This window comes from Amblyomma mixtum, chromosome 2 (assembly GCF_055824585.1).
Source record: "Amblyomma mixtum isolate Tamu chromosome 2, ASM5582458v1, whole genome shotgun sequence".
NCBI lineage: Eukaryota > Metazoa > Arthropoda > Arachnida > Ixodida > Ixodidae > Amblyomma > Amblyomma mixtum.
This window is the reverse complement of record NC_143013.1, coordinates 205,424,850-205,435,691: the sequence shown is the minus strand read 5'-3', so window position 1 is coordinate 205,435,691 and position 10,842 is coordinate 205,424,850.

Here is a 10,842-nt window from a genome sequence, read left to right as displayed (position 1 = left end):
CAGAATCAGCTAGTTTTTTTATTTTTCAATTCAGTCTCAGTGAGGTGCAAACTAAGCAATTATTGCTACGTCGACACATTATGCAAGCATATGTTTTTACTCGTACAAAATGTCCTGCAGAAGTGTAAACTGTCATAATTTCAAATGATGGCAAGGTTATGGAACCATGCAGGGTGGCAAAAACAACAACCGATTTTTTTTGTGTAGCAATGCCTCCCCATTACAAATTTACATTGACCTGCATAGCGCCAACATAGCGCCGTTACAAAGCACAAATTTTCACTTGCCGTGCTACCACACAATAAGATGTACAGCTTTATACCTGCCACATAGGATTAGAATACCCTTAATTCGCTTCGGGCGCATGTAGTCCCGCTTGCAGAATACTCAGCTTTCGCAAGAAATCGAGACAATTGAGCACCTGCCTTCGTAACCGACTTAATATGAGCAACTACTGCCCTGATGCGTCTATTCATGCATCAAGTGACACGCATTGAACTCTCAAGATAAGGCCTGGACAAAAGATTTTTCAACGTGAAAGAGTTCATCAACGCAACATTTTTCATATATTGTAGTATTTCACTATAAAAGTAATACCGCGCTCGGCTGCTGACCCAAACGACGCGGGTTCGATGCCGGCCGAGGCGGCCAAATTTCGATGAAGGCGAAATTCTAGAGGCTCGTCTACTGTGCGATGTCAGTGCACGTTAAAGAACCTCAGGCGGACGAAATTCTCCGGAGCCCTCTACTACGGCGTCCCTCATAGCCGGAGTCGCTTTGGGACGTCAAACCGCAATAAACGAATAAACCAAATATGTCCACAGGTCTCCCCTTGCCAGGCTGGCATTTTTTTAGCAGTAACGTTTTTTCTATCGTCAAAAACGTTCCGCGTTGTCCTTGAAGGGCAGTCTTACCTTCTCGATTCGTGCAACGGAAAGGCTTTAAAAGAAAAAATTTTACTACGCATCGTACGAATGGACCATTAGATTCAATATTTCCTTACAAGCACCTTAGAATACTTGAATATAAGAAATTTTTGTCCAAAAATGCTTCACTTGTTCAGCGTCTTTTGACTTTTTTTAATCTGGCATAGAGGCAAAATATAAAAATGTTTCTGAGAAAAAATTTTTAGAAGGACCTGCCACAAATCATAAATGAATCATGCGACGTATGATCAACTTTCCCATATTAAGTGTTAGTGTCCTTTAGGACGCGCGAATTTGAAAGCTGAGCCTCGGAAGTTGCTTTCGTTTAAAGCACCGAACTTAAGCAGAACCACAGAACTTATTGACATCACGACTAAAACCGAAATACAAGTGTTGTTTTGGTTGTTTATGCCTCATCATGTCTTACTTTCGGTTGTAGGGTAAGACGTGCGATATTCTATAAAAGCCTTAACGTTTTTCAACACATTTTAAGTTGTAAGTGCAGCCCTGTGTTTCCACCTGCCTCCGTCCCGTATCTGTTCGGTTTTAGTCGTTATGTCTCATCAACTGGCCTACCATTTTACTCTCCTTAGTTAAGAGCTTGTTGCCTGGCTTCAATCGGTTTTTAACGAGAAAGTCTGCTACATGGAGCACCTCCGCGATGTCTGTCAGTAATCAGTCGTCTGCAGCACTAGGTGTAGCAGGTAAGTGCACAAAGACACCGAAGTTGCTAGCACACGCCTGCACACGCCAGAGAACGCAGAGACATCCCTAAATACTACCTACTTTTCGATGCACCTATTGCGTGACCGCGCCGAACTAAGACACAAAGCACGACGACCAGTGCTGGCGTCCCACTTTGGTGAGCGGCACTTACTGCCCACAGATAACAGGCGCTTCGATCTGTACAACGAGCAGGCCGGAAACAAATGGCCGCCAGGAGGCCAGGAGGTGCCACGCTCATTGGTCCAAACCCAGTGAGACGGCCAGTAACACCAATATGCTGCGCTGACCAATCCTAATAAAGTGGCATCACAAGTGAATCACGTCAGAACCATTTATTAAAAACCTGGCGCAAACAGTGTTTCCTCAGTACTTCACTTCCGTCGCCTTATGCACTGAGGCTCAGAACACAGGAACTGAACCAAACTTGTAACGATCTTCACGATTGCTCAGATATGGTTCGTTTGTATGCGAGGTCAAAATGTTAGTGCCACACTTCCACGCTGCGGATTGCACGCCGTCATCTTCATCAACTTTCATTCGTGCACAGAAAACATCTATTAGCCTCCTACCGCACAAATCCGTAACTGGCTCCCTGGGTTAAAGAATACCTCATTGGCGCCTTGAGCTATGTGGCGATAGTGTCAGAGAGATGCGCGCAGCATGCGTTGGCAGAAACGCGGCACTGGTTGAGTACCTCGAACAACACAACACCTTCGCGGACACTATGTTTGGATTTCGCCCACATAGATCCGCACAGGATGTCCTGCTCCAACTCGACCGCGAAATCTTGAACCCCATTACACACCCCCAAAACGACAAAATAGTCCTTGCGCTCGACCTGAAAGGAGCGTTCGATAACGTAACTCACGAGATCATACTCACAAATTTGAGTCAAACTCACTGCGGCACCAATACCTTCAATTACGTTAAACAATTTCTCACGGACAGACTATCCTACATCAGAATACAGGACGAAGAGCACGGACCTTTCCTGCTCGGCACGAGGGGGACTCCACAAGGCGCGGTGCTGTCCCCTCTGCTATTCAACATTGCCATGATGCGCCTACCCGCCCTACGGGGTGCGGTCGAAGGGGTCCAGCACGCGCTGTACGCCGACGACATCACCATCTGGGCTACGCAAGGGCGCCTGGGGGATATGGAGACCAGCCTGCAAACGGCCGCCAGCATAGTGGACCGCTATGCTCGAGACTGTGGTCTGCAATGCTCCCCGCAGAAATCGGAATTCGTGCATTTGCGTCCCTCGCGCACATGCTCGACCCAAATCAATCTCTCGTTGCAAAGCGGTCCCCTTCGCGAATCCAAGGAAATCAGAGTCCTCGGACTTTTCATACACAACCAGCGACGCTGCGACACAACACTCGCCAAGCTCCGGCAGGTGGGGGACCAGGTGGGCCGCATGGTCCGCCGGGTTTCCAACAAGCGCGGTGGGTTACGATGCAAAGACGCCTTGCGGCTGGCGAACGCATTCGTGACCAGTCGAATCTTGCATTCGACTCCCTATCTCCACCTGCGGAAATAGGAGGAAAATGCCCTCGAGGTCATCCTCCGCAAAATCATGAAACGAGCGCTGGACCTCCCGGTCTCTACCTCTACCAGCCGCCTTTTGGCACTGGGGATGGTTAACACTTTTAGGGAGCTTCGTGAGGCCCACCTCAACAACCAATACACTCGTCTCACAAAGACAGGGTCGGGTCGCCGCCTTTTAGCCCGACTTCACATCCAGCACACTCAATTCACAGAGGAGAGATGCCGCCTTCCCGTACACTGGAGACGCGCCCTCCACGTGCGACCTCTCCCCACCAATATGTCCAAAGAGGATCATAATGGCAGGCGCCTGGCGCGGGCGGAAGCCTTGGACCGCCATTTTCGGAGCAAACCAGGAGTCTTCTACGTGGACGCGTCCGGCCCGGACCCCAGGGGATGGTACACGGCCGCGGTTGTCCACGAGGGTAAAACAGTAGACGCCCTTACTTTCAAGGCCTAGTCAGCAATTCACGCAGAAGAGGTTGCCATCGCTTTGGCAGCCTCTCACACCTCCTCCAAATACATAATCACCGACTCGCGAGGGGCTTGCCGTAACGTCACGCAAGGGTGGGTTACTCCCCTAGCTTATCGCATTTACCAAAATTGTAGCCGAGACTCGGATCCCGCGCACCGATCTCTCGTTTGGGCTCCAGGTCACCAAGGCGTCCACGGAAATGAGGCAGCCGACGCCGCCGCCCGCGCGCTCTCTCTCCGGGCATTTCCCGCGGGACCCGACGCCGACCAGGACACTGATTTCAATCCGATTTATACTTTTAAAGAAATATCCTAGTATTACAAATCCATGCACCAAACTCTTCCCACCCCGTGCAAAGGGCTGGGGAAGATCAACGAGCGGGTACTCCTGCGCCTGCTCACCAACACGATGTTGTGCCCGGCAACTCTGCAACATTTCGATCCTCAATTCGACGGGCGGTGCTCACACTGTGGGGAGGTGTCTGACACTTACCACATGGTGTGGGCCTGCCAGCAGAACCCATCCCTACCCCCTATACCAAACCCCACCCGAGAGGACTGGGAGGCGACCCTGTCCGGTTGCTGCACCCTCGAGGCCCAAAGGGCCTTAACGCAGCGCGCCCGGGCTGCGGCAAACGCCAATGGGGTATCTGTCTAGGCATCCCACCTAGTGGTTGTAAGGGCGTGACCCTTCAGGTCACGACCCCCAACACCTCTCCCTATGATTTAATAAATGTTTTCACCACCACCACCACCACCCCACCGGTTCAAACCATGCTGGCAATCACAACTTTGTTACAGAAACGCTTCACTTGAGCAATATCCCGCTGGAATTTCTTTCGATAAATCGGCAATGACGATAAAGAAGTTTAGCTCAGGTGATTTAGAGGAGACGAGTAACGTGCTTGAGATATTGAAACTAGCGTGACAAGGTCGGAACAACTCAATCTGCTTCGAGGCGGATAGCGCGCATTGGCCTTCGCAGCAGCAACAGATGGCGGTGGTGTCCACCGGCGAAAACCTGTGTTCGCACAATATTTCATGCCTGGCAGTGCTAACCCGCCGTCAGTTTTTTTGCATACTCAAATTTTACATTCGCGTTTCATTCCGACTTCGTAGTAAAAGTGTACAGGTGTATTCACCTTGTTATCAGTGGTGCATGCGGGCGATAGGAAGCTTACGAGGCAAAAAGGAAATCAAAATAGAGATGTCGGAAAATGCAGGTAGAGCTTTAAAACAATAATGGAACAGGAGATGAGCCAGTAATGCTGGCGTTTCTGGAAGACCCGGTGTTTCGGAAGAATATGTGGATGACAGCTATTGCAACAGCGTAATGGGTTGATTTAGAAGAAAATTTGTAACCATTTAAGTACTTTAATTGAATTGTCTGTACGCTAATTTTAGTGACAAGGAGGTCATGCGAAACGGTATCGAATGCTTTCGTGAACTGTAAAAAAGACACCATTTGAAGCCAAAGTTGCTGCGAGCTAACAACCTGTAACTGACTGCAATCAGTCACGTTTCACGTGAGAATGTATGCCTCAAGCCATGTTGATCAGTGGTTAAAAAATTGGCAATTATTACGTTAATTTCTAATGCGAAATTTGAGCGTCTGGAAATTTCAGAGTCTGGTGTTTGTAACTTGCTTTTGAACCTTGATGTCAAAAAATCAGCAGGTCCCGATAACATACCAAACACTTTTTTGAAGCGCTATGCGGAGTGGTGCGCAAAGTACTTGACAGTAATATTCAACAGATCTTTACATGACGGATCTTTACCGGATGACTGGAGGACAGCCGCGATTAAACCTCTGCACAAAACCGGAAAAAAAGCACACATCGAGAATTACCGACCCATATCTCTAACTTCCACGTCATGTAAAATTTTAGAACATATAATTCATAAACATATATTAGGTTTCTTGGAACAGCACAAAGTACTTACCGATTTTCAGCATGGCTTCAGGCGTGGGTTTTCCACAAGTACACAGTTAGTTGAAACTGTGCATGACTTTGCTCAGTCGATTAACCAGGGAAAACAAACAGACGCAATATTCATGGATTTCCGTAAAGCATTCGATAAGGTGTCACATAACAAACTAATTCATAAATTAAGTTATTACATTAAAAACGACAGGATACTTGCATGGATTAAAGCTTATCTCTCGAACAGATGTCAGTTCGTCACTCTGAACAATATTTCTTCTAGCAGTGTCCGGGTTATGTCTGGCGTCCCCCAGGGATCTGTTTTGGGACCACTCTTATTTCTGTTGTTTATTAATGACATTGTGGCAGATCTTTCAGTTCGCGTGAGGCTGTACGCGGATGACTGTGTCCTGTATCAAATGGTGTCTTCAGTTGACGACCAGGTGCGTCTAAATAATGACCTAGCGAAGGTGGTTGCGTGGTGCAACAAATGGCAGATGTGCATTAATTTTGAAAAAACCGTGTTCATGAAAATTACAAACAAGAAAATGCCTCTTCATTTTGTGTACGGTACTAACAGCATATCATTATTAGAAGTGACAGAGTATAAATATTTGGGCCTATGGATTACTAACAACCTTTCGTGGTCAAAACACATAGACGCTGTAGTAGCAAACTCAATGCGGAAACTATTTTTCTTGAGGCGCTCCCTAAAGTCATCCCCATCTTGTGTTCGTCTATTGGCGTACAATTCCCTCATCCGTCCGTTACTAGAATATGCCGTAATCATTTGGGACCCTTTCACGTTAACAAACATTCAGAAATTAGAGCGAATACAGCATAAAGTAGCTAGATTTGTTTTTAACTCATATGGCCGTGCATCTGTAAGTGAGCTCGTGAGGCGAAGTGGGTTACCCCCCGTCACTGAGCGCAATCGTGTTTGTCGATTAAAGTTTTTTTTCCAGCTTATAAAAGGACATTATAAAGTTGATACCTCTAATTATTTTTCTTACTCCTCAGGTTATAACACGAGACAAAGGCATGCACTAACAATCACCCCTTTGAACGCGCGAAATAACTGCTTTAAATATTCTTTTTTTCCGAGGACAATTACTGATTGGAACAAACTTAATAGCGAGACTGTTAGTCAAAATTCTTTACTTCTGTTTGAAAAGTGCCTGTAAATGTTGTGAATTTGTGTGTGTTTATATGCTTGTATTTTGTTTTGTCCCACCCTGCTATGATCTGTACAAGATCGCAGTATCTATAAATAAATAAATAAATAAAAAAAAAGCTGTTTCAGCGTTTCGATAGATTGAGGCAAAGAACTCAGGCAAGATATGTATGTAGAATTGCAGACAACATGCTATTTTTCACACATTTTCCTTCTTCAATAAACACTCCACTCACAGTTCTTGATTGTCATGAAGGAAGCTTTGTGGTGGCAGAAATAGATGGGTATATGCTCGACTTACCGCACCAGTGCCTTGTTCTCAAAGACGAGGTCTACGCAAGAGTTTCGCAAGGTTGTCACAGCCGTGGGAGGCGTTACGAGCGACAGGAACGGGATGTTCTCCCACATGAATGGTAAGGAATTCCTGTTTGTTTGTCTTTATATCTACATTAAAGTCCCACCACCCTGCCACCCTGGCAGGTGGCCGTTAATTGTTAATTGCGAGAGTTCGCTTGCAGCGCTAACGCATGCAGCCCACATTTCTCTCTCATCCCCCCCCACACCTATAAACGCGATTCAGGCGTCCGCTGACTCGGGGAGCCAGTTATGAGCAGTTACTCTCCTTAAAATGGCACAACGTTGTCAATGCCAACGCACGTAACGCACATCTGTCACTACCGCCACGAGCTTAAAGCACGATTGGGGTGTCCAGTGTTCCAAGAGGGCAGTTATGCGCCTTCCCTCTGCTTTCCTTGCTCCTGCTTCATTGGTTTCGCAGCTTAAAGCGCGACTAAGGTGACGCTGCTGGTTACAACGGCGACGCCGTAAAACGGAGAAACGGGCGCCAAAGAGCTGCGCTCTAAAAGGGGTCAGAAGCAAGGAAATAGCACAGAAATGTTTAACCTGCTCTAAAATGCTACGCGGTATACTTGTGAATGTTATAAAATGATAGCTATCTAGTTTGTTCTGTGGAACCACCTTTCCCAGCCTTCAATACCTTGTAAGCTTCGTGTAATCTAATGATTGAAAAGAACTTTCAAAGCGTATTGAATACGTTAGGTTTTGATAGTTCCGGCTAATTAGAACTGAAGGCACCTTCACATCATGACGTCGATTTTAGAGCGAAAGATGTTGCACAGATTCATACCTTGCACACAACTGCGAGGCGAATAGCGTAAGCCGTGTTCAAAACTCCAACACCGGTCTTCCGATATAATTCGCCAAAGCATGTAAAATGGACCAGACGGTAGCTGAGCAGCTGATTCGCGGAGCTGTGAAAACATTTGTTTGTTCAGAACAAATCATCTCCCGTGAGCGGCGAGTGTGGTGCATCGCATTTGTATTTCCTGTGGCTTGTACTATGAACAGACGAGTCTATTTATGACCACCCAGTAGACTACGGGGATTGTATTCGTCGTATCCGATGTTCGCAGGCAGTCGATGTTCGCAGTCAATAAGGTCCAAAATTTCCAAGTCCGCAAATTGTCGTGCTAATTTCTCAAAAACTCCTTCATGAGCGTCTACATTTATAAGGCAGGATATGCCACGGTGTTTTTTAGGCTCTGTATCGCCGATATCCTACGTTATCGCCGATTCCTTGGCTGCCAAAAATGTGCTTTATTGGCACGACACATAACTATTTGCGGTACAAGTGTCAACTCCATCTGGTTTCAGGTCGTCCACATTACTCAGATTCAACGGCTGGGTAGTGCTCGTACTTTTCGTGGAGAAGCTGCGTCAGAGCACGACACTGCGATGTTGGCTACGAACGTATTCCTACGACTGAACATCCCGCTAGGTATGCATCAAGGACGCGTTGCCAGGAATCTACGTGCTTCTGGTCACTTCTGTTTTTTACAGCACAATCTCGTTACTGGGCCCATGCATCAAAAAAAGTGGAGCAGTGCACGTGCACACAGAATGTATCGACTCCTATGTCTGCTATCTGGCGCTGCCTGTACATGGTAGCAGCGCAAAAGGTGCAGTCGACTGGGCGGGTGGGGCATACCACAGGATCGGGAGCAAAGCAGTCAAACTTTTCACACCATTGTCGTTACTTCATCTATGACCATGCGTAGTAGCTTTTTCTTCCACTTCGAATCCTTTGACCATCCCGTGCACATGCAGGCAATGATTTCCTTGTGCTTGGCTAGCGGCTACTTTTACAGTTTCATCTAAGCATTTTTGCTGCGTTTCCGATGCGGTGTCGCAGGGACTGAAGAAAGCTCCTCGGTCTTCGCGCTTGGTGGAAGTGGGAGTTTTTCAAATTCGAGACTCAGTTTACGACACCTCCTCGTTCGCTATAACCGAGCTGTGCGGGCACAGTTTGTTGTATCTGAGACCAATTGCCGTTGCCGTTATGGATATTTTGACGGTAGCTTGCAAACATTTATAATAAGCGAGCGTTCGTTATATGCGGCCGCCACACGCGGTCTCTATTTTATACCTATATCGGCCAGACGGGGCGATATCTGCGCTAACGCTTGAACGTCCAGTGGCAAACCCTGTCGTAAAAAGACACACTGAGCACCGCATTGTGCCTAGTTTCATTGTTCTCACGATTTCAAGAACATTATTTTCCTGCACAGGCATGAGTGTATGTGTGCGTAGGCTAGTTTTCTTTAAACAGCACATGTGCATTCCAAAGAACATATCCGCAGTTTAGTTTTATTTCCTCTGTTCGCTTCTTTTTTCCTTTTCATTGTCACATGCGTTGTAACTGTTTATTTTATTCGTTTTTTAGTAGAGTCCCAGCTGCGAGAGCAGCACTGCGTCTACCTACCTTAAGTTCTTTTGTACTCGTTGCTTGCGAGCTTCTTACCCGCCAAAATGAACCATGACCTCTTTGTATAGCTTCCCGTTCAGTGAAAGGAATGGAAAACAAATTTCAGGAAAAGAAGCATTGTATTGAAAATAAAGTCTTACACGAGAAGAGAACACTGCGGATTGGAGACCAAACGCTACATACATACAGTTTAGCTGAAATCAAAAAGAGGGAATCTGCATTTATCCGCAGGGCATGCAAGGCATATAGAAGCAAACTGGCGGTACCTGAGGTTAACGGAGAGGATTTCAAGAAAAGATAATCGTGACAAGTGGTGGCGGTAAGGCAAAGTCGGCAGAACAATATAAGTCTGTAGGCACAGGGTTTTGCGCTTGCTAGCGACAACTGTAACGTAACTTATCCACGTAGCTCTTCCAGCTGTAACTCATCCACGTTCTGCAGCGGACGTGGATGAAGCGATTATGATGGTGGTGATAGCAAAATGAAAATGACTGGTTGGCTCATGGTACTTAACGTTACAAACCGACTCCGGGTCATGGCGGATGCCATAGCGGAGGGCTTCGGATGATTTCGACAATCCGAGATTATTAACGCGCATTGAGATCGCAGAGTGTACGAGCCTCTAGCATTTTGCCTGCATCGCAAGGCGCCCTCCACGGTCGGGATCAAACCCGCGTCTTTTGGGTAAGAAGATAGAAATTATGAGACTAAGTGAGAGGGCTCAAAGACAATTCTGTTGTGATATAGAACGACAATAGCTCTCAAACAACACATCAGAGGCTGTCTAAAAACACAACCGGTTTTCCTTAGCATATTTCTGTGGATAGCCGGTGCTGCTATTCTCTTGCAAACGATAATCACGGAGTTATTTTTAGTTAAGTGTGACGAGTTTGGATCAAGTAGCTCGGGAAGAAATATCTCATATAACTCTCCCCAGCCATCAACACATCTTTAGCTGGCAGACATGAACAAACCCATAAAGAGTCAAGGAATTGACTTTTACTTACAAGAAAAACTAAGTGTAGTTGTGGCCAGTGTCCATTTAGAAATAAACCTAAACCTGATGAGCCGCATCGGACGTAAATATGACGGCACTATGAAAAGCTGCTGACCACAAGATACTGCATTGCCCGTGGCCTTCCACGGTAATTGCTAATGAGTCAGCATTGTATGCCTATGTAGGCGGTTTCGGAGTGGACTAGATAATCTCGGTCCTATAACGCAGGAACTAGTTGGTATATCCGAAAAATAATGGTATCGCCGGATAGAGCATAGAAAGGGGATGTG